The sequence below is a fragment of the Erpetoichthys calabaricus genome, chromosome 5, assembly GCF_900747795.2.
Source record: "Erpetoichthys calabaricus chromosome 5, fErpCal1.3, whole genome shotgun sequence".
Classification (NCBI taxonomy): domain Eukaryota; kingdom Metazoa; phylum Chordata; class Cladistia; order Polypteriformes; family Polypteridae; genus Erpetoichthys; species Erpetoichthys calabaricus.
Window position 1 is genome coordinate 111,985,352 of NC_041398.2, and position 24,939 is coordinate 112,010,290.

Consider the following 24,939-nt stretch of genomic DNA (forward strand, 5'->3'; position numbering starts at 1 on the left):
TAATTGAAGTTAATTAATTTGATATTGATATCAAAGACCTTAATTGTCAATTATTAATTATAGTCGTTCACCTCTACTGCCTAGAAATGATTTAATGCTTGCCTATGTAAACTAATCAATGCAGAAAAAACATTTAATACACACTTTGTATAGTTTGATTAGTTGGCAAGTGTTATTTCTGTGTTTTTACTCTGGAAGTTAAATTTTTTCACTGGTGTCTTTTAAAACTTTTTGTATTTTGTTTTTTGCTTTTTGATTATATGCTGCTGTGCCAAGACCACCAGGGCTCTTGCCTGGCTGGGACACTTCCATAGTGGAAAGACAGGGGAGATAGCTTATTCGGGACATTATTTCCCCCGGAACGATAGAAGGCAGCCTCCTGGCTTGCAGTGGGGCCATGAGATGGGAGCATAGAAGTTCAGTCTTATTGGGGCCCATGGCCACCGCCAGGGGAAGCCTGAACATTTACAGAGCCCTGTTTGCACACCCTGTTTCCGGGTGTGGCGGAAGTGCTGCCGGAAGAAGCTTGTTGGACACCTGGAATGCTTCCGGGTGTCCTATAAAAGGTGCCAGCCATCACTACTCGGAGAGCCAGAGTTCGGAGGGGGTGGATGAAGCTTGCTGGGAGAGGAGTGGAGGTGGAGAAAGAAAAGAGAAAAGAAAAGGACTGGGCCTTGGTGCTTTCTTTATTTGTAATTTCCTGATGTGGGGAGCGAGAGAAAATCACTTCCCCACGTACATAAAACTGTGTTGTGTGCTGCACCTGTGTCTCTGACTGTCTGTGTCGGGATTGGGGAGCTGGTTTCCACACTGAATTTTTGTGCAGCTTACAAATCAAGCACACAAAGTTTTGCATCATTTATTTTAATAGAAATAATAGCAAAACCACATTAGCTCAGAGTAATGGAAAGACTGCCAAGATTGAAAGCAATACAGAAATAATGAAGAACTTTATACCACAGAACTAATACAAAACACAAATCTTTAAATTAAAACAATGTAAATTATGCTAATATAGGAAAAAATACCAAAGAGTTAGAAAATAAGTTGAAGTCTGTATTCATTTATCAAAAAAAGAACAAAACCTGGGAGTCTAAGGTCCTACAGAAAGACAACTTTTGAAACACCAACCCAGAATGTCTTTTGCTAGTTTATTACTATGTAGATGAAAGTGTAGAACTGTGGTGTTGTTCTGGAATTTCTTTGAACACAGTGTCAGATTGTCATCCTGATTCTGGTCCATCTTGTTTAAGGACACATCTACTGGGTTTGTTGGTTAACTGTAGAAATGTAGTAGTGACAAGATGTCTGGATAATTGAATGACATTTTAATTGACAAATTATTTGTTTATGGTTTGTTTGTTTATTTAATACTGTTTAAGAAATCCCATAAGATAAAACAAGCTAAAGTTTGGAAGCCAATCAGATTCCTGTTTCTCTGCTGGAGTTATAGGGCTGGAGCTTGTCTCAGTAGGATCAGGTCCTGCCAGCAAGACAGAAACCAACCTTGGATATTGGCTGCAGAGAGTAAAAACAAAATAGTTAAGTAAGGAAAAAAAAAACCGTAAATCTCACTGTTTCATAATAAGAATTGCAGCATGTAACATTCTTTCATTTTGGAAAATCATCTAATTTTGTGTATCTTTTGTTTCCTCAGAAGTGTTGACTGAAAGTCCTTTATAGTTCAGTACTTAGACAGAACAGAGGTGAATCTTCAGAATCCTCCTTATTTGGGGAAACTACAGCGAGAGGCACATTAGATTTCTGGTTGGAAGCTTTACACATTCCCTTGTAGATATACCTTGTAAGAGACACACCTGCGACAAAATGTCAGTTGACAAATAATGCAGTTTTAATAGCCACATTGGATTTTATAGAAATAGGCTAAAGTAGGCCTGACTGTTTGACTTTTGTTATTCCACAGAGGTGAGAAGTTATTTAAAAGTTTATTGAACTTGTAGCAAACCACTTTTCTACGTACTGTAATTCTCTCTTTCCTAGAGGTAGAAATGACTTGGCCACACTTTACATTCCAGTATATAACATTTACTAAATCTGCTAGTTAAAGTAGAGCTAAGATGTCCCACCTAAATATTGTGACTGAAAACAAAAATGAATTGTGTCAAAGCAGCATCCTAATCTTCATAAAGAAGGACTGTAACATAATATTTACCACTCAAGTTCACTTGAGATTTTTCTGTTCTGTAAACTAATTTAGTAATTTTAATACATATCTGGATATGTGTGTAATATGTCAATACTATCACTAGTAGAGAAAGAAGAAAACATTAAATTGGTCATCAGAAGTGTTGTTGGTTGAGATTAGGATACTACCAGATATTGAAAATTGGAAATCCTCCAGTGTTTTTTGATTAAAATTATTGCTCCATGGTTAATATGAATGTTGCTTCTTATGTAGTACACCACTGGTTAATTGTTAAGTGCACACAGTAATAACTTTATCTCTTTTAAACATATTATTAAATAACATTCTGTTTTTGCTACAGTTTGGACAAGCCACACTTTCCTGCCACTTTGACCAAGATGAAGTGGATGCAGAAATTGAATGAATATTCCTTTTGAGCTGATTTATTTTTGCAACTAATGATAGTAGTTCTTTGTTTTCTTGTCATTGCTTCTTCTATAATTCTTATTGTCTATTAAGAAATAAAAAGAAGGATTGTGTATTGTCTAGGTATATCCTCAGTATACAGTTTTGGAGCTAGGAGACCAAGTTCAGGAATGTGGAGGTGGCATGTTCTCCTTGTGTGCATGTGGATTTTCTCTGGGTACTCCAGTTTCCTTGCATACCTCAAAATAATGCAGGTTAGGTTAAATGGTGACTGTAAAAACTGAACTAATACTAATGACTGAGGCAGTGCTGGTTCATACCCTGTTCCTCCTTGTGCTCATATAATCTAAACCCCCAAACTCTATATAAGCATAAGCATGTCTGGAAGATGAATGTATGAATCACTGAAAGAAGACTCCGCATATGTGTTGAAAATAAATGGAAATATTGTGGTATAAATGTTCCAAAATCATTCAAAAAGACATTTTGATTTTGAATGCAATAACCAAGATGAGAGAAAATACAGAAAATGCAGCACTTGATTAAATTGCACTTGCTTCATCTGATCCACAGAAAAGTGCAAAGCAATATAACATAAATAGTTTAAAATCTGCTTTCCATCTTATTTGTTCATAAGTCTTAAAGTACATACTTGTATATAAAAAAAAAAACTGTAAAAATCAGGCACTGATGTTACGGCAGGTTCATAATGGAACTGGCAGGATTTAGAGGAAGTTATTAATGGCTTGTTGTAACCACAAAACTGTGTTTCTTCACAGAATGATTGATAGTTGGGAAAACAAAGATCCCTTGAGAATTAGCAGATGATAGCTTAAATTAAACTTTAGATGCACTTTCATATGTTCCAATGACTGTCTTTTAGACCATGGTTTTATCAATGAGTAATTTTGTGCGATATTTTCAGCCCTTAGTTTATGCATTTAAAATTGGTACAGATGTTCATAAAATCTCTGTTTCAGTGTTTTACACCCAATTTTTTCTTATTGTGATTCACATTTATATATGATTCAAGCCATGTTTTTGTCTACTCACTACCTGCTAATATCAGTCATTTTGAAGTATTTAATCCATCCACATGTTGTTTCAACCTGCTAAGTCCAGCTTAAGGTCATGGGCAACTCGGCCTGTCCTGGCAACACTGAGCGACAAAACAGGAACCATTTCTGTTGAGAATACCAGGCAGATACCTACGCTTTCTTTTTACCGACCATTTATCCCATCACACATTTCTTTCGCTTGTGGATCGAGAATGCTTTATCTTTATTTCACTCTTAATTATTGTCTTTAAGCAAATTTTTCTTTATACAGAAACATTTTAGTGTTACATGCCTTTTTATAATAAAAATCTGTTTACAAAAAAAATAATGCATTTTAGCTGCTTAGAGGCCAAAATAAGTGGGTCGAATGCAGGTCTGTGTGATATGTGTCAATGCTTAATTCTTGATTGGTTGACATAATTGGCAAGTTTGTAGACTCAAAATATATATATAGTATATGGACAAAAGTTGATAAATTACACCAAAACATCTCTAATTTTCTAAATTACGTAAGCTTCTTCACACCATTTCTTCTTGGTTTCTTGTAAAGTATGTATAAAAGATAAAATCAGTTTTAGCGCCCTCTTTTTTAGAGGTAATGTTTAATGCATGAAAAAGAAGCTTTTCTTTGTCTAAAGATATAGCACTAGATGGACAATGACACATTATGCAGTTGCCTCCATCCTAGTCTCATAATATGCTCATTGTATTGTCTGGCAATGCTGTCTTTTGTTCTTGTTTGAACTATAATTTTCTGTCATTTTTGAGCCTGAAAATCATTGATATTCATACTTCGCACAAAGCCTTACTGTAGTTTTTCCTCACCTGCCACTTTTTCAGCCTGATGCATCTGCTTGTTTTCATTGCTACAGAGTTCTCATTAACTGAATTATACTGTTAATCAGAGTAACAGTTTGCATGAATAAAACTTGTTTTTATGCACCCATTTATATGAAACAATTCTAAAATGACAATCTAATTTTAGTTGAACAAACTGTTGTCAGTCATTGGAGTTTTTTAATATCTGATTTTTGCTTTCTGAGATTTGCTATGGGAGTGCTGTTAGATTTGTTTTCACACTGTTGTCTGCTGCATGGGAAGCATGGTAGGATAGTGATCATTGCTGCTGCCTCCAGGTTTGAATCTCAGCCCAGTCACTGTCTGAATTTTACAGTCTCCCTGTGCATGAATCATTTTATCCTAAAGATATGTGTTAGGATACTTGGCTATTTTGGCCCCTGTATACGGTAGCGTTTTATGCAGTGGACTGGGAATCCATCCAGAGTTAGTTTCTTCTTTGTGCATGAGTCATTTGCAGTGAAAGCCAGCCAGCCTAGTGGCTGATAAAGACAAGGTTTGCAAACTGCTTTATTATGAAAAGATACCTAAAACTGGGAAATGTCCACAACATAAATTACAATAATTGATAATTTCATTAACCCTCTTTATAGAGGAAGTATCTGAGACCATCACACACATCACCATTTATTAAACCAAGTGGTATAGAAACTACAAAGACAAAATGAGTAAATATGAAATATTTAGTGTGTGTCAAAGGTTAGTGGTGGGAATAACTAATTTTGGGCAAAAACTTTGATATATTATTTTCTGGAGTAAAACAAACTTCCGGATATTCCCAGTATCATATGTTTGTTGTTTGGCATTGTGCTGCAGCTGCAATGTCAAAAGTTGCTTAGTCTAATGTCAAAGTGTTAAGACTGTTGAGGCATCCCTCAGTTTGGCAGGTAGGTTACTCCAAAGCTTAAGTCGCTGTAACTGAAGACTGTCCCACCTAACTTTGTTTATGTTCTGAAAATGCTCTGTGTGATTGCAGTGTACAAACCACTTGATCAGCATAAAATTATTCACAGGTTTCATGAAGAAGACCTTTGATATCAGTTCACACATAAAGCGGAGCAAATAAAAAGATAAAGAAATATACATATATGGTTAGGTTGTTAATTTTTTATATATTATTACAGCTACATTAGTCTTTAATTGTGTTTGTTGGTTCAAGGATTCTAAATTTTCACTGTGTTGTTCCAGGCTTCTGTCTTGTTATATGAATGTTTATATTGATTTAAGTTATAGTAGAATGAAGTGAGATTGTTCTATGGTGAAATTTCACAATGAATTAAAAGAAGTTTATAAAATGAATCATAACTTGGCAAAAGTCAAATATATGACTTTAAGCATTTAATAAAATGTTACGTGTTTAGTCTTAGTCTTAATGAAAGAGGTTGAAAGTTTTACTCATATTTCTTACAATCACGTGTGGAGCTGATTGGATTTTGAATACTTCTGGTTTTCCTTCAGAAAGTTACTATATACACTGACAAGAAATTACTGAAAGATATATTTTTAAGTCTTTTCACACAAACAGAAGAAACAGATAAATTGACTGTATATGTTACATGGGAACATATTGTGCAAGTAATGTGATTAATTTTTTTGTCTATATTCACCAATATATATATATTTCAAATTAGTTTAATGTCATTGGTAAGATGCTATATGCATCCTATCCATTCTGATTGTTTCATATATTTAATCAGAGACTTTAAGACAAATCTAGTATGGGTTAACAAAGCATATCCAAATGTCATCTTCTTATGTTTCAAATAATGCATCATACAATCATGCACTGAATCCTGTTATAGCAGAGCAGAAAGTTAAATAAAAACACTAATTTCATATTTTTCATTAGAATCTTTAAACACCACAACATTCGCTATGAAAGTAATATTCCATGAAAGTTTTTGTCCAGACACAGGTTACTCTCATTCATTTACATTTGTGACACCCCCTGTATAGTGAAGATGGGAACCTGTTATAGGAGAGGTGCCTACATCTTGGCATTCAAGGAGATTTGCAGTGGCCTTCACTACTTAAGTAATGTTTTTTTTTTGACTCAGCAGACTGTGTCACTCTGTTTTGTGTTACAGCAAATGGCTGCAAATCACTAGGTTATGAGTCTGAGTGTCGAAATATTTGAGACCTGCGAGTCTAAAAATCCTACCCATTTTATTCAAAAAGTTATTATCACAAAATCAGAAGGATCTTGTCCAGATTATAATTTAATACGTGCATGTACTTGGTGAAATGTATTTTAAGTAAAAATTCATCTGATTGCTTTAGGTGTTTCTTAAGTTATTGTTTTTAAGTAATGAATATGAATTTTAAGGGTTAATAACAAATAGGAGACGGAGAGTACACATAGAAGTAGTTGCAGGAGACAACTAAAAAGTCAATTTAGTAGGTGTGTATTTGTTATTCACATATTAATTTATTGCTTAAATAAATTACCCTGTGTTTATCTAATGGATTAATATTTGTTTTTTTATGTTTTTCTTTAAATGTGTTCGGTCACTGAACAATCAGGACTCAGATCAAAGAAAGGAGTTTATGAATCTCCTCTTGTAACAGCTATGATGCCCTAGATATGCATTGATCAAACAGCTAGGAGCATTTAGGATGATTTGTAATCCGCAAACAAAATATTTCAGCTTTGTATAGTCATATGTTATCCCAATACACTTTCTAAATATCAATTCATAGTACAACTGTCTTTGAACATCAGGTGCACTGGCAGGACCAGGGAATTTATTTTTTTATATTAATTGTGTACGAGTTTCTTTCTCCTCTGCTGCCAGTAGCCAATGACTGTTTTAACTCCACTGTTCATCTGTTTGATGTGTGAAATTGTTTTTCAGGGACATTACAGAAGACTTATTGCTTTCTTCTTTTTACAAATGCATAGTCAGTGTTGTGTTACTAGGTGAGGTATTTAATGTTTAGAGCCTAAGGACCTTAAAGTTACAATATGCATAGTGAATTTTCTCTTTTTTAACACCAGACAAAACAGATAAGCATATTGTGCACAAATCCTCTTGTTAAAGCCTTTAGAAATGTGTTAGACATTGACCCAAGAAGAAATAAAAAACCTTCTGTGCCGGCATTGTTCTAAGTAAGACTTATGCTCAAGCAGTAGCAATTGCCATGTTGGCAGCAAGAGTTAACTATGTTGGTCCAATCTGTACCACCCAGCATGTTGCAGAATTAAACAAAAAGCGTTTACTCCAGTCTGTGTCATCTTTGTTTCCAGATTGGCAGTATTCCGCTCAGAAGTAAAACTTTCTCCTGGCAACAAAATAAATAGTTATGTCAGTGCATCTAGCTTCAAAGCACAATGCTAAACTTGCAATTGATTCTGTACACCGACTTTATAGGTGATTTTCTGATTTTTGATAAAAAGTGATCATTATTGTGTACAGGCATCAATGGGGTATCAATGATTTTGTTACAACCTTCACTAAAAGTGACCATTAATTAAAGTATTGGCAAAAATGCATAATGCTTTATTATTTTGAGAAAAATGTTTAAAACTTTCTAATATAATGACAGTGAAGCAATATTACTTTACAGTAAATCACAAAACACCAATAATATAAATGAAAATCAACCATTTAGTATATATATATATATATATATATATATATATATATATATATATATATATGTGTGTGTGTTGACCTTAAACAGCCTACAGTTTCTGATAATGATGCAATCCCTCAAAGAGTTGGAAAAGGCCTTCTGATGGCATGAGATGCCATCACATCATTAACTCAAGACTGATTCCTCAGCAGAGATGTTCTGTCTTTGCTGAGGTATCACCAAGGGAATCATTTCCCTCTCTCATCGACTATACTCCCAGAGATGGCACGGCTGTGAGGCATACTTAGGATGCTGGGAATTATAAGAAGCATGTTCTACCTCTACTTAGTTAAATGGACAGTAGCATATTGAACTGCCCGTGATAGAGGTTATTGAGCACTTACATATGCTGCTGGTTAAATTCAGTGACATGTGCTGTCTTTGCCGAGAGATTGTCAAGTGTCATGTCCTCCTCCTTCTTGTGGCAGTTATGCTGTCTGAAATGGCAAGGCTGAGACACATATCTAGGACACTCAGAAGTGCAAGTAGCAGTTTCTACCCCCAGCTAACCAGCCAGCTGCAATCAAGCTGCTTACCTGCAACACTGCCATTATGATTATCATATTACGTTAATGGAAGCAGATGTTAGAATGGGGTTAAGGAAGAAAGCAACCTGGATATTTGTTGGAACTTTTGTGAACCCTTTTCTCAGTTTTTTAGTAAAATTCTATTTGCACACATTCTACCATACCATTTTAAGACCGACATTGCACACTCACAAGCAGGCTTGATGGACTGAATGGACTCCTCTCATTTGTCAAATTTCTTATGTTCTATAACTAGTGGTTTGACCTAAGAGACCTTTTAACATATCTTTCTAGTTTTTCATTTGAAAGATATAATGATGTTTTTTCTACCATTTTTACAGCTGAATGTTTTGACCCTCAGTACCTTACTGCCTGATGATAAAGTGAGCTGTTTAGGTCAAATAGAAATGATAACACTGAATTGAATTTATGACCATGTAATAAATGTAAAATTATAAAGAAGAATTCCATGTCCTGTGTATGACAAGGTTTAAATCACTTGAGAAATCTTTAGTTAATGTTTCAGATTTTTGCTCCTATTGATGCTGTCATATAAGTAATGGACACTGATTCCTAAATGAAAGTGTGATAGCAACTGCAAATTGCTTATATTTTTAATTTATTTTTACATAAATGAAGGTGAACTGGTGACTGCAGAAAATATACTACATCATTGTTCTTTTTTAGTGGATACTTTTTATTTAATTATTGCACTTCCTAATTATTGTTTGCATTTTCTTATTTTTAGGGGAAAATTGCATTCCCTTCTGAAGGTTAAGTCAGCATCTATTGCTGACAAACCAGTATGGGCAGACGCTATCCTGGAGTTTCTTATTATCCATACAACTCACGTATGTGCACAATTTATTTCTGAATATCAGTCCACTAAATAATCTTCTTAATATGTTTGTTTGTGTAGTGTGTACTTGTTTAGACTTTACATGGCACAGTTGTCCCTTGCTTCATATGAGAAAGGCCAACATTCCAAATACTTCACAATAGCACTTGCATGGTAGTGGAAAGTGGTTGGTAGTAATTTTTCTAATATATATCTGCTCTTGTATACATATTGTTAGACTTTTATGTGTTAAACATTTTGAATATGATGCTATACTAGACACTGCCTTTTAATATTAAAGGACAATGAATTCATAGGTTCCTGACTGGGTAATGCAGGAAATATTAATATTAAACAATCTGGAGATTGTTCAGTTTGATGTTCTTTAACGACATTAAAGGTTAACAGAAAATACCAAGAAACCATCAGGACTGGACAACATTTATGATGCTGATTAAACATACAGGAGAGGACTGACTCTAAAAGTGTGTTTTTGGTGACCACTGCAAAATAAAGACATTTTTAAGAACTGCAAGCTTACTATCCTGTGTCATGTCAGCCTTAATAATTCAGTTCAACTAAGTTGATTGTATCTTAGGTAAAGTAATGGGAATAGTTTTAAGACTAGAGAAAAGCAAATGTTCTGGTATCATATTGTTAGCTGGAGAATGTCAAATCTTAGACAGTTGTGTAAGTTATATTATATACTATAATGATTTGTTTCTGCGGTGGGTTGGCACCCTGCCCAGGATTGTTTCCTGCCTTGTGCCCTGTGTTGGCTGGGATTGGCTCCAGCAGACCCCCGTGACCCTGTGTTCGGATTCAGCGGGTTGGAAAATGGATGGATGATTTGTTTTGTAATAGCCATCTGTGACATAGTGTTTTAAACATAAACTAATGCTTTATGTCATCTTAAATTGTACTGTTGAATCAGGGAATACATTCAACAAGTACTTTTACTTTAATACTTGAAGTATATTTTCAAGCAAGTACTTTCTTACTTTTACTTAAATAAAGGTCAGTGGAGAATTTTAACTTCTACTAGAGTACATTTATGCTTGTCTATTTGTACTTTTACTTAAGTAAAGTGAGTACACACTGCTTGTAAAACTGGAATAATTGTACAGATTTTAGTTATAAAATGAATTAGTTTTTAGTATACAGTACCTCCTTTTTATTTGTGTGCAAACGCACACACTTTGTTTTCAGTGAAAATATTGTATTTCCTTGAGATAACCATAAACCATTTTCTCTGTTATGTAAACCTTTTTCGAATACTTGCTTTATTTCAGTATGACACTAAATATCTATCTGATTTAAATTGTGTAAATTTACCAAATGGTGACCTGATAGAGCAGTGGCTAGCAGTGCTGCCTCAAAGATCCAATGTTAAAATCAAACACCTAGATTTTATCTAAGTGGAGTGTACATGTTTTCCTTCTTTTATGCCTACATCCCAAAATATACGCTGGTTAGGGAAAGGGTGACATTAAATTGTCCCTGTGTGAATGTATTTTTTTTTTCTCATTTTAAGTAATAAGCAGCAAAATAAAGTGGTTACTTCTAAATTTTCAAAATTCAATATAGAGTTGCTAAATGCTAATTTCTGTCCAGTGCTGTTTCTGCCCAGAATTGGATTATGCAGGTTTGAAAATGGATAAATGGTTTGGTTTTTATGATTTTTCTTTTTAGTGGATATAAATGTGGCTTCCATGGTAGACTGCAGTTACAGTAAACCCTCCTCGAAGGTGAAAATCCGCAAAGTAAAAACCATATGGTTATTTTTATATATTTTAAGCCCTTATAAACTCTCCCACACTATTATAAACATTTCCCGCACAATTATACAGCATAAACCCTTTGTATTCTCTTAGATATTAGCTAAGATTCGTTGAAATTATGTGTGTAAACACACTGTTTATATACAGTAAAACCTAAATATTTTAAAGATATCGAGCGTCTACGATATCACATATGTTACAGCCATTACGACAGACAGGCCACCAGCATATAATATGTACAATGCAAAAAAAAATTGTATGCAGTAAAATGTGTGTACAGTGACACTAAACTATGTACATGTAATAAGTACTGTACGTAGAAAATTAATTATGGTTACTCACCAACAATGACACGACGACTTGTACGATAACGATGAGTTTAATTTTACAAAGGAGAACATTACAGCTCTTCTAAAGGAGCCTCTTCAGGCGATTGTGTAGCACCACCGTTGTTCTTCTTCCGGCAGTCTTCAATCCAAATCCCTAAAGCAGATTCCATCTGGACTACCGCCTTATTACATCCACTTACAACTCGTTTTGCGCCCTGGTTAAAGGACACTGCGGCCGTAGATCTTATATTCTTTTCCTCCTTTTTAAATAAAAAGAATCGTGGACTCATTGATGCCGTAATGGCGTCCTGCAGCGGTGTAGCTGTTCCGTTCCTTCAACATATCCAAAACTTTTACCTTTTCGGCAATCGTTAGCATCTTCTGTTGGCGCTTGGGCACAGCCCCTGAAGCAGTAACAGGAGCACGTTGATGCTGAATGAGCGAGACGAGACTTCCTGGTTAACGCAGCGGAATCGAATTCGGTGCTCCGTCGCTGAGCCAATCAGTACACAGGAACTTAACTGCGTGCTGTGTTTGGGTAGCTTCTCAGCCATCCGCCAATAGTGTCCCTTGTATGAAATCAACTGGGCAAACCAACTGAGGAAGCATGTACCAGAAGTAAAAAGACCCAATGTCCACAGAAACCTGCGAAGCAGCGAAAAATCTGCGTTGTATATTTAGATATGCTTACATATAAAATCCGCGATAGTGTGAAGCCGTGAAAGTCAAAGCGCGATATAGCGAGGGATTACTGTATATTTATCTCATCATTCGATAACTAAAATCTTGTGTTAGACATGTAGCCTGTCTGCTGATGTGACATACAAGCAGCTTGGCCTAACAACTTAAAGGTGTTTTCATACTCATTATCTGTTTATTAGCACTGTACCCAATCAGGAGATAGTTAGTTACATTGTTTCAGTCTCCTATCAGTTGGGTTGTATTTCACACTGCAAATTTTCAGCCAAACCAGAAGGAACCCTAGTTTGAAGTAAGGAATTAAGTGTTGTATTATTCTTTTTTGAGATTTTCAATATATCATTATTTGTGCAAACAATTCAACATAATGAAGCACCAAAATAAGAAACTCAGTTTTTGCAAGGATAATAGATTCTGTCAGTTGGCAAACTGTAATTTTGTGGAGGTGCACAAAGTGTCTAGAAAAGTCAAAGGTGGGATGATCAGTAAAGTTTGAAACCAAAGTCAGTATGCATATGCAATTAATATCTGAAGTGAATGAAGGCATCTATATATATAAAGGAGAGTTGGGATCCGAGAGACTATGTTTGTGGAGGGATGGAGAGTTAAGATGGGTGGTAGAGTCACGTGATCATCTCCTCTCCCATTCACCTGATTTCATTCACTTCATTTCGCTCCGAGCTGAGTTCCGCAGCTGACGCGGTCTTGCCGTTCTTTTTACATAGTGTTTAGTCCTTTCTTCTTTACTGATTTACTGTTTAGTAGACGCGGTACTTACTCAATAGTATTTTTTTCCTTTAGTGTTTCTACTTAGTGTTTCTTAGTGTTTAGTAGACGCGGTGTGCCGGTGCTCCTGGCAGTGTTGCGGTTTACTGTTACTTTCTACTTCGTTTTTGTACTTTAGTGTTTAGCAGACATTTACTTTATCTCATTTAGTGTTGTTCCCGGTGGTGTTGCCGTTTTTTAGTGTTAGTGTCTACTTAGTGTTTGTGTTTAGTGTTATGGAAGGAGTGATCTTACCACTGTCAGATTTTGCAATGAATGAGTTGGTAAATAATGATTATTTATCAACAGATCACATGAGCAAATTCAACGAAATTTTAGCTGCGCATACATTTTTCCACCCTCAAAAGGTTTTGCTAATGTGGACTCCTGACATACCTATAATGCCCATTCCACAAAATGCAAAACATATTCAAATATTACCTTCTACAGCTACTGAACGAGTGACTCACTGGGTGTGTACCTATTATGATGGTGCTGTAATTCATGTCTATGACAGTTTAAACACTGATAAAAAAATTCAACCTCACCGAAGAGCAGCTTCGTTTTCTTCATGCTTTGTTTCCTTACAAACCTCCCATAGTTTATGAAGACGCACAACAACAATTAAATCATACAGATTGTGGTGTATTCTCAATTGTATTTGCTGTGTATATTGACCCAAGTGATCAAGTTTTTACTATTTCTTCAATGTGAAATTACTTACAAATAATTTTTGTTACTCGACAATTGCTTCCATTCCCTGTCGAAAGTAGCCGACGGGCGACACCAGTTACAAGTATTCAGTGCGCTCAAAGACCTGTACGAAGTACGGCCACTGACAGTCACTCATAAAAGGGGAGATGACTCGGAGCAGGAAATGGGTATTGAAACTACATTGGAAGACATGCAATCAACGAGGCGATTAAACGGATCTCAAGAGAGGTCTTCTAGGTTGGAAAAAAAGCGCTTGGCTGCCAAAACCATATATATATATATATATATATATATATATATATATATATATATATATATATATATATATATATATATATATATATATATATATATATATATATATATATATATACACATACACCTAATTGAGGAAACTATTTTTACTGGTGGTGGCTCACGGGAGAGAGTTTTTGTTCCTCGCATCCCCGTTATACCCTCTGATCTCCCATTTCAATTCAAACGCCTACAATTTCCAGTAAGGCTCTGCTTCGCAATGACAATTAATAAGTCTCAGGGACAGACCCTACAAAAGTTTGGCATTGATTTGAGGCAAGATTGCTTTTCACATGGCCAACTATACGTTGCATGCTCAAGAGTAAGGTCAGCGCACAGCTTGGTCATATTACAACCAGAGGGGCGAACTGATAACATGGTATACAAAGAGATCCTTAAGAAATAATTATTGGTACATTTTCCCTTAGTTTATTATTTAAAATTTTAAAGCAGTACTTCGCTGCTGCGAAGCATAGGTATTTTGCTAGTCTTTGACTGAAGCAGGCCTGTATCAGATGTTAATACTTTTTCTTTTTCATCCCGAGCCAAGTAATTAAGAAGTATGCTTACTTTATATTTACATTAGGTAAGGGATTTTATGTAATACTGTTCAGAAAATGTCTTGTTAAATTAGATGCATTGGGTGCAGTTCTAATGTGTTCCCGCTTTTTAAAATGGTCTGACTTGAGTCTTTTTTACTTGGATATATGCTAGGTTTACTATTTAGAACACATTCTCAAACTTAGGTTGTTGTTATCACCTTTTTCTGTACTTGAAATTTGTTAAACAAAATCTTTTTTCATTTTTATTTTGTTTTATACCTTTTTGGATCACTGCATTTTGCTACCTGTTGGAAGTCTGTGCACTTTCCGTGTTTCCATCTCATTATTCCAGACTTTCTTTTAATCAATATTGCTTTATTTCTGTACCAGTCATCTTATTTTCAATAAGTCCACTCCTTTGTGTATATTCATTTGGTCAAACACATGTTGGAGACAGACAGGAAATCTACCTCTGGAGGTGGTCAGCACTGCTAATGATCTAATGCAGCAGTCAAATGACAGTAAGCAAAATCTATTATAAAATTTCATTAAAAGAGAGTTTGGGAGGGCAGTGCTTATTTCAACTAGTAATCTAGTACATTTCTTCAGGAGTATCCCAGATTCAGGACTCTTTCTACAGGCCACCCTTGAAATTCAGTTCATTTTGTTTTTGAATACAGTAATCCCTCGCTATATCGCGCTTCGCCTTTCGCGGCTTCACTCCATCGCGGATTTTATATGTAAGCATATTTAAATATATATCGCGGATTTTTCGCTGCTTCGCGGGTTTCTGCGGACAATGGGTCTTTTAATTTCTGGTTCATGCTTCCTCAGTTGGTTTGCCCAGTTGATTTCATACAAGGGACGCTATTGGCAGATGGCTGAGAAGCTACCCAGCTTACATTTCTCTTTCTCTTGCGCTGACTTTCTCTGATCCTGACGTAGGGGGATTGAGCAGGGGGGCTGTTCCCACACCTAGACGATACGGACGCTAGTCTAAAAATGCTGAAAGATTATCTTCACGTTGCTATCTTTTGTGCAGCTGCTTCCTGAAATGACATGCTGCACCGTGCTTCGCATACTTAAAAGCTCGAAGGGCACGTATTGATTTTTGCTTGCTTGTTTTTCTCTGTCTCTCTCTCTCGTTCTGTGCTCTTGACGGAGGGGGTGTGAGCTGCCGCCTTCAACAGCTTTGTGCCGCGGTGCTTCGCATACTTAAAAGCCAAACAGCCCTATTGATTTTCCTCTGCCTTTATGACAGTCTCTGCTCCTGACTCCTTTGAAAAGGAAGATATGTTTGCATTCTTTTAATTGTGAGACGGAACTGTCATCTCTGTCTTGTCATGGAGCACAGTTTAAACTTTTGAAAAAGAGACAAATGTTTGTTTGCAGTGTTTGAATAACGTTCCTGTCTCTCTACAACCCCCCGTGTTTCTGCGCAAATCTGTGACCCAAGCATGACAATATAAAAATAACCGTATAAACATATGGTTTCTACTTCGCGGATTTTCTTATATCGCGGGTGGCACTGGAACGCAACCCCCGCGATGGAGGAGGGATTACTGTACTGCCCTTCACTGCATATAGATTCATAGGGCTTACATATATTTATATAAAATGCACTGACAACACATTATTAACCAATGCAACATATATACTGTACATGCACACACATATATAAAAATTATGTTAAAACACACAGTAAAACGTAATGCATTCCAGTAATAACTATAAGCAAATAATTAGATCATAATAAACATAAGATATGGTGTGTTGATGAAGAAGAGGTAAGCAAAGTCTCAATTGAACAGTATTTCTAGTGAAAATAAACCTCCGGGGGACTCCATGGTCAGTCATACTATACCAAGACATAACAGTGTTTGTAATGACTCAGGCCAGCTCGCTTCTTTTCTCTTTCTGGATATGTTGCATTTCTGTTGGAAGTCCAAAGGTCCTAATATTTCTTATGTCACTTTCTATGGGCAGAATTGCTGTAGTAGCTTAGGAGTTTAGCAGTGTCACCGTGTACTCATGTACTACATCAGGACACCTAGAAGAGGGTCAGTAACAGTTTATGGTTTTATTTCTGTGCAAATGAACAGCCGAGATGAACAACTGATCAGCAGCTCTAATAAGACTATGCTAGAAGATTTTAGTGAATCTGCAACCTGAATACAGATTAAATTTACTCTACCTTATTCTAAATGTTTTAAAATTATTGACTTCCTTAATGTTAGAATGATGAATCTTTATTCTGTTTATATGTTATTTGTAACTAAATCCATGTTTGTACACAGTTAAGTTCCCTCAGCTCTATTTGATAGAAAGCAAAACTGGCCACACAATAAGAAATCAACATGTTTCCTTTGATAGAACGGTAAGCGTTAGGCTTACACAAAAACAAAATTTTTATATTTACCTGGTTATATTTAGTTTAATAGTTTTTTTGGATCACATTTTTATAAGAAACATCAATGAAAATGAGAAATGAACAAAGAGAAGTTAGAACAACTTTTTTCAATGAACATCTGGGAAAATTTCTTATAGCAAAAAAAAAAAAACCCTCAGTACTCCTTCACTCTAAAACCACAAGTAGTCAGAAAAAAAGAAATGATAGTGTGCACTTATCTGTAACATGCTAGTATCTTTATTTTTTAATTGAGTTTTCAGATTATTGTATGACGGTTAGCTGCATGACAGTAACTGCTGTTTGCAGCTATTTAAGTATAATTTTAAGAATTCACTTACTCATTGTGTCCAGTTCATGTGCCTTTTAATGGAGAAACAGATTTCAGTTGGAAGTAGCATGTAAGGTGTACTGGTACCTGGTGTGTGTGTGTGTGTGTGTGTGTGTGTCTGAAAGAACAGGGATGGAGTGGAACTCAGCAGAAGCGGTTAGAAGCATGCAGGAATGGAATGGACGGAAGTGGAATTGAAAAGTTAGTACAATGCAGATCTCTATCATCTAGGCGATCTGAGATAATTTTGCACGAATATTGTTTTTTTTATTTGTCATAAGATCATACTATTTTGAGGGTAATAAAACTTTTTCATTTAAACTTAACATCCTACCTACATCCTTCATTTAAGGATGATTAACTAGCTATTTTTGGAATCTGTACATAAAAACACACTGTCTGGGTTAACAACTACCACTACCTGTTATTTTATTGTTTAAAATAACATCAGTTATTTTCGACCTGCGAAAGGCACATTGCCAAACAGGACTTTTCAAGGGCCTTGACTGACCTTGAGAGTGGGACTTACTCTTTAAGAAAAGAGCATCCAAGGTGACCTCAGACTTGGGAGAAGCCCAGACAGATTAAAAGGCAACAGAAAGTGGCTGTACACCAGTCTGTGAGGAAGTGATGCAGAGGTTCCTGCTATAAAGTAAATGCAGTGTTTAGGGGCTAGTGGAGGCTGCTGTTCTTTTTTCTATTACATAGCCTTTAAACTTAAGTAAAACAAATAATACTAACATATGTGTGTATATATATATATATATATATATATATATATATATATATATATATATATATATATATATATATATATATATATTGTGAACTTTAGCCCGGACGCAGAATGTCCCAAAACACACACATTTATTAACGTTTTGCACCACCACAATGTACACAGTGCACAAACCCCACAAATGCTCCGTCCTTATCTCTTTTTCATGTCCTTTTCTTCTGCCGCCTCCACTTCATCTCGCAAGCTCCGTCCTCTTCCACCTGACTCCAGCTTCCTGAGTGGAGTGAGGCGGCTTCTTTTATACCGCACCCGGAAGTGGTCCAGTTGCTCTTTGATCAAATTGCAGCAGCACTTCTGGGTGTGGCGGAAGTGCTGCATGGGAATCCGGCTCCTCTTCTGACAGCACTTCCGGGTGTCAAGGAAGTGCTGCAGACCACGGCTCCGGAATTGTCCAGGCGCCCCCTGGTGGTGGCTACGGGCCCTGCAGGGTTGAGCTTCTAAGCTCCAGTCCCGAGGTTCCAAATGTAAGCCAGGAGGGCTGCCCTTTCATGTCTCGGGAAGGTACTGCTGGTGATATGTTCACTCCTCCAGCCAAGGCAAGGTCCCCCGCCGTCTGTCTAAATATATACATATATATATATATATATATATATATATATATTTATAAAACATCAGAAAAAGAGCTGTAGAACAAGTACAAGTCTGCTGTGTGTTAATAATAGATTATTGTGTTCTTTTCAGTTACAGGGACGTTTTAAGTGCAGAAAGGAATTAATTTGTAAAAATGCTGAGGCTGCAGTAAAGTAAGCCTTTCCTCATGAGCAAAATATGCTTAGAGGGGTGGTTTTAAAAATCACTTTAACTATAAGGATGGAAAAGGTTAGCTACTGCAGCTGCTGTCTGAAGTGTAGCCATGTATTTTAAAGACTTTCGTCTGGTGAACTCCAGACATGCACTGTTTACATTTATACTGATATTTCGATATGGTTTGACTGTACTCTGAATGTCACACAAATATAAACAAATTTTTGCCATCTGTATTATATCTTATTTTCAATGTTGTTTATTACTTCATTGTCTCTTGTTTAATTGTTCCTTTATTTCCTGAGAAGGCCTGTGCCAGTGTATTAATATATGGAGACTCTGGCAGGCTGCAGAGCAAGGGGGGGAATATTGTGGATTCCTTCCTGGGCATAGAAGAATGGATGAACTTTTTTTTGTCTATGCACAGATATTCAAAAGTTTCAGAGAGCTTACCAATCCTGTCAGTTTGAAGTTTATGGACTTGAAAAAACATTATGGTTCATACTCTTTTGTGATTTTTACTATAATATCATAGGGTTTCAGAGCAAATCCATTTTGATCCTTGTCTTGTATTAGAAAAAGTTGTGTTTACATAGGTGGCATGAAGTCAGCTCTGTTTTCTATGGATATGGGACTCTACCATGGTTGGATATTGTCTCCTACCCTCTGATTCATGATATCTATGGGCATAATATTAAGACTCGGCAAAAGCAAGTGTTACTGATGTTGGTGGAAGTGTGACGATGCGGGTTCTGCAACATGCTCCCATCTCCTGTTAGGGAGCCCTTGAACCCAACACCGTCGGTAATGTCACCGATGAGCTGGACAGTGAGGCAATAAACAGTTGAGCAAAGGGGATGATGTTTAAAGTGCAAAAGTGCTTTTATTAAAAGAACAAATCAAAATGCAACAGTGCAGTTCAAAATGTCTTCATTAAATAAATAATCCAAATAATGAAACGTGGAGGTTAAAATCAATAAACAAACTCTTCTAAAACCAACGAGGTAAAATAGTACAGGATGCAGAATGTTAAAATCAAAAAGCCCGGTGTCTTCTGTTTTCATGGCGGCTCCCCTGCTCTGCCCATCTGGTCTGCTCGACAGGAGAGTCGCCTACCTGCAGGATCAGCTGCCCTTCAAACAGGTCCGGTAGCCCTCCGTTTCTTGGCTTCGTCGGGCTCCCAACCGGACCGAGACTTGGGATATTTCCCAGCGGCCAAGGCGCTCATGCTGGGGCTACACCTGCCCAAAACCTCCTCGACTCCCGCTCCTAGCAACGGTACTTAGTTGCTCAGCTGGAGCGACCGCTTCCTTCAACCCACTGAGTGTTGGCCAAACACTCCTCTCGTAGGCTCTCCTCTCAGCTGCCTGCTTTCTCATAGGCGAGCCTGCTCTTGCTTGCTTGCTCGCTCGCTCTCCTTCCTCACACCAGCTTTCTCCACCTGCTTCCTGTCTTCTCTCTACCTCCCGTTCTCTTCCCTTTCTTTTCTTTTTTACCTCCCCCTAACCGACTCGCGCTTCTCTTTATAAGCGGGGATGACATAGCAGCTGCAGCCTATTAACCACAGGAACGATCACGGATGTGGTCAGTCTCTCACCTGTGCACTTAGGTGAAAAACGCCCACACCGCAGATCGCCCTGCGGCTTGCTATAGCCACCACGCCCACTCGCTAAGCCGCGAGCGCGGCGATTATTTATTTAAATAAAAACGGCCTTTGATGAGAGAGCTGTGGACCCATAACACCACAGGAAGATGTTGCCCTCTTACTTGTACGTTTCCGTCACAATCTAGAGCAGTTTTCAGCTGACTTATGTTCATGGTTAGGATGAAAGATATTGCTTTGAAAGCTGAAGTTGTGTTTTTGTCCTAGAAAAATGTGCCATACTCTCTATAGGTATAAGATGAGAAGCTTGCCCACATGGAAGAAGTCAAGTACCTCGGGATCTTGTTCACAGGTGTACATGGAGGTAATCATGAGATTGACCACAGAATTGACATAGGTGTGGAATTTTTGAGGATGAAGTAACAGACAGTGGAGTGGGAGATAAATCTTAAGACAAATCTTTCAATTTGCTTCATTAATCTGCACCCCTGTTCTCACCAATGGTCACAAGCTCTGGCTCTTAATAGAAAGAACGGGATTGTGCCTATCATTAGATTCCTGAGCATGGGTCCTGGATATCCAGGGATATTGTGTAAATGGATAAACAAACTGAAAAAGGGATGGACTGACATGGTGATAAAATGAGTATAGTTTTCAAAAAATGTCTAAAAAATTAATTCTGTGTTCTTGTAGCCAGTTTTGACATTTAGTTATTGTTCAGTACAGTGTACCCAAAATCATAGGCATTACCAGTAGCTGTATTTTGTTAAGGTGATAAACAGGAATTAGTTTACATAAATGCTAAGCTTTGTGAAGTAGACATGTTTACTATGTTCGATCGACAATGATTTTTATGATGATGATCTAGAAATTGGAGCTACCACCTTCCATAGAAGTGCACAAACATTTTTCTCTGTTGTACAGGCAGATTGCCAAATCTAAACTGACCCAGAGTACAATTGTGTGCACAAGAGGGCTTCCTGTCTGAAAGAACAATATAGAAAAAGATGTCAACATAAGTGTGAACTAACTGTTACTTTCACTTCAGGCTTGGTTTCATAGTGTAATTCCTTTTTGGTCTTTGGGGAGTTGAATATATTATGGCACTTCTGGGGAATTGATTTTTTTAAAATTAATTGTATTATTGTTTCCTTTCTTTTAACTGTCACCGTCATGATGTCCTTCTATATTACAAATTGCGTTTCACATCCAAACATGCTTTCTTGCTGCATTCGTTTTGACATAGTAGGTATCAGCTTATTTAAGCACCAATGGTTGTAGTATGACTCCTTCTGTACGAATAAAGTAATTCTTACAAAATGAAATAAAAACTATTGGTTTTATTAGAATTTCAGGTTACTGATTAAGCACTCATGATTTCTGTTTAGCCTGTTTTGAAAGCTCATCTGTTCACTTCACCCTCCTTGGTGTCAACATTACAATTCCAACTAATCTCTGGCACCTAAAAAAATCTCTAGCAGTTTGCTTTTTCTTGTAGTGATGCTCTTGCTGGTCGCAAACCCACTGTTGATGCAGCAAAAAGGAGAACTTGATGAAGCTGTGCAAAAATACAATCAAGACAGGGAAATTGAAGAATATCTCTACACTTGGTATGCCAAGTTATTTTCAAGAACACAATGGACTTGTTACTTATGACCAACTTAGCACAGCAATAATTAGTCAAACTCAGGTAGAGGACTTACTCTGAAAGTACTACAGTTTTCCCCACTCCTTAATTTTCTCTGCTGACTTCATTATAACTGGTAGGTAAACTTATAGCATGGGCAGTAAAGGGCCATATGACTTCTTCTTACATGAATGTTTTAAACATCTTAGTTCTTTTTTGTTTCTATGCAAGGTTCCTTTGGTGTGTCAGTTTCCTTTTTCACACATGAAATAATAAGATTAGGTTGATGGGAGAAGAAAATAATCCTGCTGTGTGCAAACACTTGTTCTTTGTTAAAATGGTACCACTCTAAAACTGAGTTTCAAATTATTCCTAATGTTGATAAAACTGGCAAAGAAGTGCTGTAATTATGAATGGAATGGAGTGGGCTTCATAATTGGATTGAAAGAATCTGAACTATTCTAAACAACAAAGCAAAGAGAAACCTTTAAATAGCCAGTCCACAAACATTACGAAACTGAACCGCTTTTTGAGACTTCATTTATCATTTATGTACTGAAAACAATCATCGGACAAATCCGGGACATCATTTTAATTTGAATAAGGAGATAATGGGAGATTGATCTGGATTGTCAGTCATCCTGTAGTTGAACACGACATCAACAAACTGACTCCCAGTCTTTTTGCTAAAATACAGCCTAAAATACAGTATGTTCATGATCAATTTGTGGGCAACTGCATGTAGAAGCAAGGTGTAGTGAACAGAAAAAATTTATTTGTTTTAACCGTAGCAAAACTATCAGAACTTCTAAAACAGATTTAGTATTTAACTCTGAGGCACTGATATTTACTAAAAATATGTCTAAATCTGAATTTATAAATTGTTTTCAAAAGCAGAGGCAGTGGAGCAGTGTATAACAAATTGTCTCATAGCTCTAAAGTCTAGAATTCAGATCTGGGCCTGTTGACTGTTTCTTAACATGTTATCCCCATTGCTTCATGGATTTTCTCTGAGTACTTCTTTTTGCCTTAACCATGTCACATTTAAGTTTATCCATCCATCCATCCATTTATAAACCCATTTAGTCCATTTCTGAATTGCATTAGCAGTAGGCACAAGGCAATTGCCATACATAGATGAGGTAATCATAAAATTGTCATGTACATTTTTTGAAAACTATGTAGATGCCATTAATACTGCAGTTTGGTGAGATATAGCTATAAAAATAAATGCACTATATGACTCAAAGTACTGTATGTGGTCACTTCCAAATTTTTGAGTTCAGATGTTTCAGCTGCTCCCATTGTTAACAGGTGCATAAAGTCAAGCACATTACCATGCAATCTTCATTGACAAACACTGGCTTTAGAAAGGGTTGTACTGAAGAGCTTGGTGATGACTTGAAACGTGGTACTGTCATAGGATGACACTTCTGCCACATATCAGTACATGAAATTTCTACTCTGTTAGGTCTGCCCAGTCAGCTGTAAGTACTACTATTGTGAAGTGGAAGCTTCTAGGAACAGCCACAGCTCAGCCATGAAGTGGAAGACTATGTAAATTAACAGAGCAAGGCTGTTGAGTGCTAAAGCACGTAGTGTATAAAAAATCACCTATCCTGTGCAGCATCACTCACAACAGAGTTCCAAAATGCTTCTACAAGCAACATCAGCACAAGAACTGTGTGTCAGAAGCTTCACGAAATGGGTTTCTATGCCTAGGAAGCTGCTCACAAACTTAATATCACAATGTGCAAAGCCACAAGTCCGCTGGAACGGTGTAAAGTATGCTACCTTATGACTGAGGAGCAAAGGAAATGTGTCCTCTGGAGTGATGAATAACACTTCACTATTTGGCAGTCTCATAGACAAATCTAGGTTTGGACTGCTTGGTAACTAAGTTTGGCAAAGGAGGGGTAATGATCTGAAGTTGTTCTTCAGGGTTTGGGCTAGACCCCTTAGTTTAAGTGAAGGGTACTGTTAATGCTGCAGCATACAAAGACATTTTAGACAACTGTGCACTTCCAACGTTGTGGGAATATTTTGGGAAGGGCCCTTTTCTATTCTAGCATGACCATGTCCCAATGCACAAAGCCAGGTCCACTAAGAGACTGTTTCTTGAATTTGGTGTGGAGGAACTTCACACCCTCCACACTCCAAATCCCTGACCTTAACTCTGTTGAACACCTTTGGGATGAATTGGAATGCTGATTGCGAAGCAGGTCTTCTCATCTTACATCAGTACCCGACCTTACAAATATTCTTTGAATAAGCATAAATTCACATAGACATACTCCAAAATCTTGTGGAATGTCTTCCCTTAAGAGCAAAGGTGGAAGGGGAGAATTCCATATTAATGTTCATGGTTTTGGAGTTATGGGGTGCCCAACAAGCTCATATTGGTATGATGTTCAGGTGTACACAAACTTTTGGCCATATAGAGAAGGTATTGGAGCATCTGTCTATCCATCATCAAACTCATTCAGTCATTTTCAGGGTCATGCTGGCTAGATATTTTCCTGGCAGTAAATGGCACGAGGTATTAACAAACACTGGATGGACGCCACTGATAGCATAAATCAGGAAAGCAAATTAACATGATCCTTTTCGTTTTTTTAATCTGGTGACTGTAATTTTTTATCTTTGGTAAAGTTTAATGTTAATTTCAATAGAACATCATTGTTAGTCTGTATCACTTGATTCTACTTTATTTTATATCCAGTTTTGCTAGTGAGGCTGCAGCAGCGATGTGCCATTATTCTTAGCAACTGTTCAAGATCTGGAATATTTTTAAATGTTACCAGTCTTTTAGATTTCT

At 36.8% G+C, this 24,939-nt stretch overlaps 1 protein-coding gene across 10 annotated transcripts in view; it reads left to right on the plus strand.

Annotated features, from left to right (window-relative positions):
* The window catches only part of apbb2b (amyloid beta (A4) precursor protein-binding, family B, member 2b), a 342,228-nt gene that overhangs the window by 97,110 nt on the left and 220,179 nt on the right, over window positions 1-24,939 (plus strand). For 8 of the 10 annotated variants that reach the window (XM_051928058.1, XM_028801948.2, XM_028801950.2 and 5 more), the window contains one exon: window positions 9,400-9,502. The gene's annotated coding sequence lies outside the window, so the exon portion shown is untranslated. Of the gene's footprint in view, window positions 1-9,390; window positions 9,503-21,992; window positions 22,105-24,939 lie in introns of those variants that run through there. The other 2 variants (XM_051928061.1, XM_051928062.1) reach the window with 2 other exon arrangements.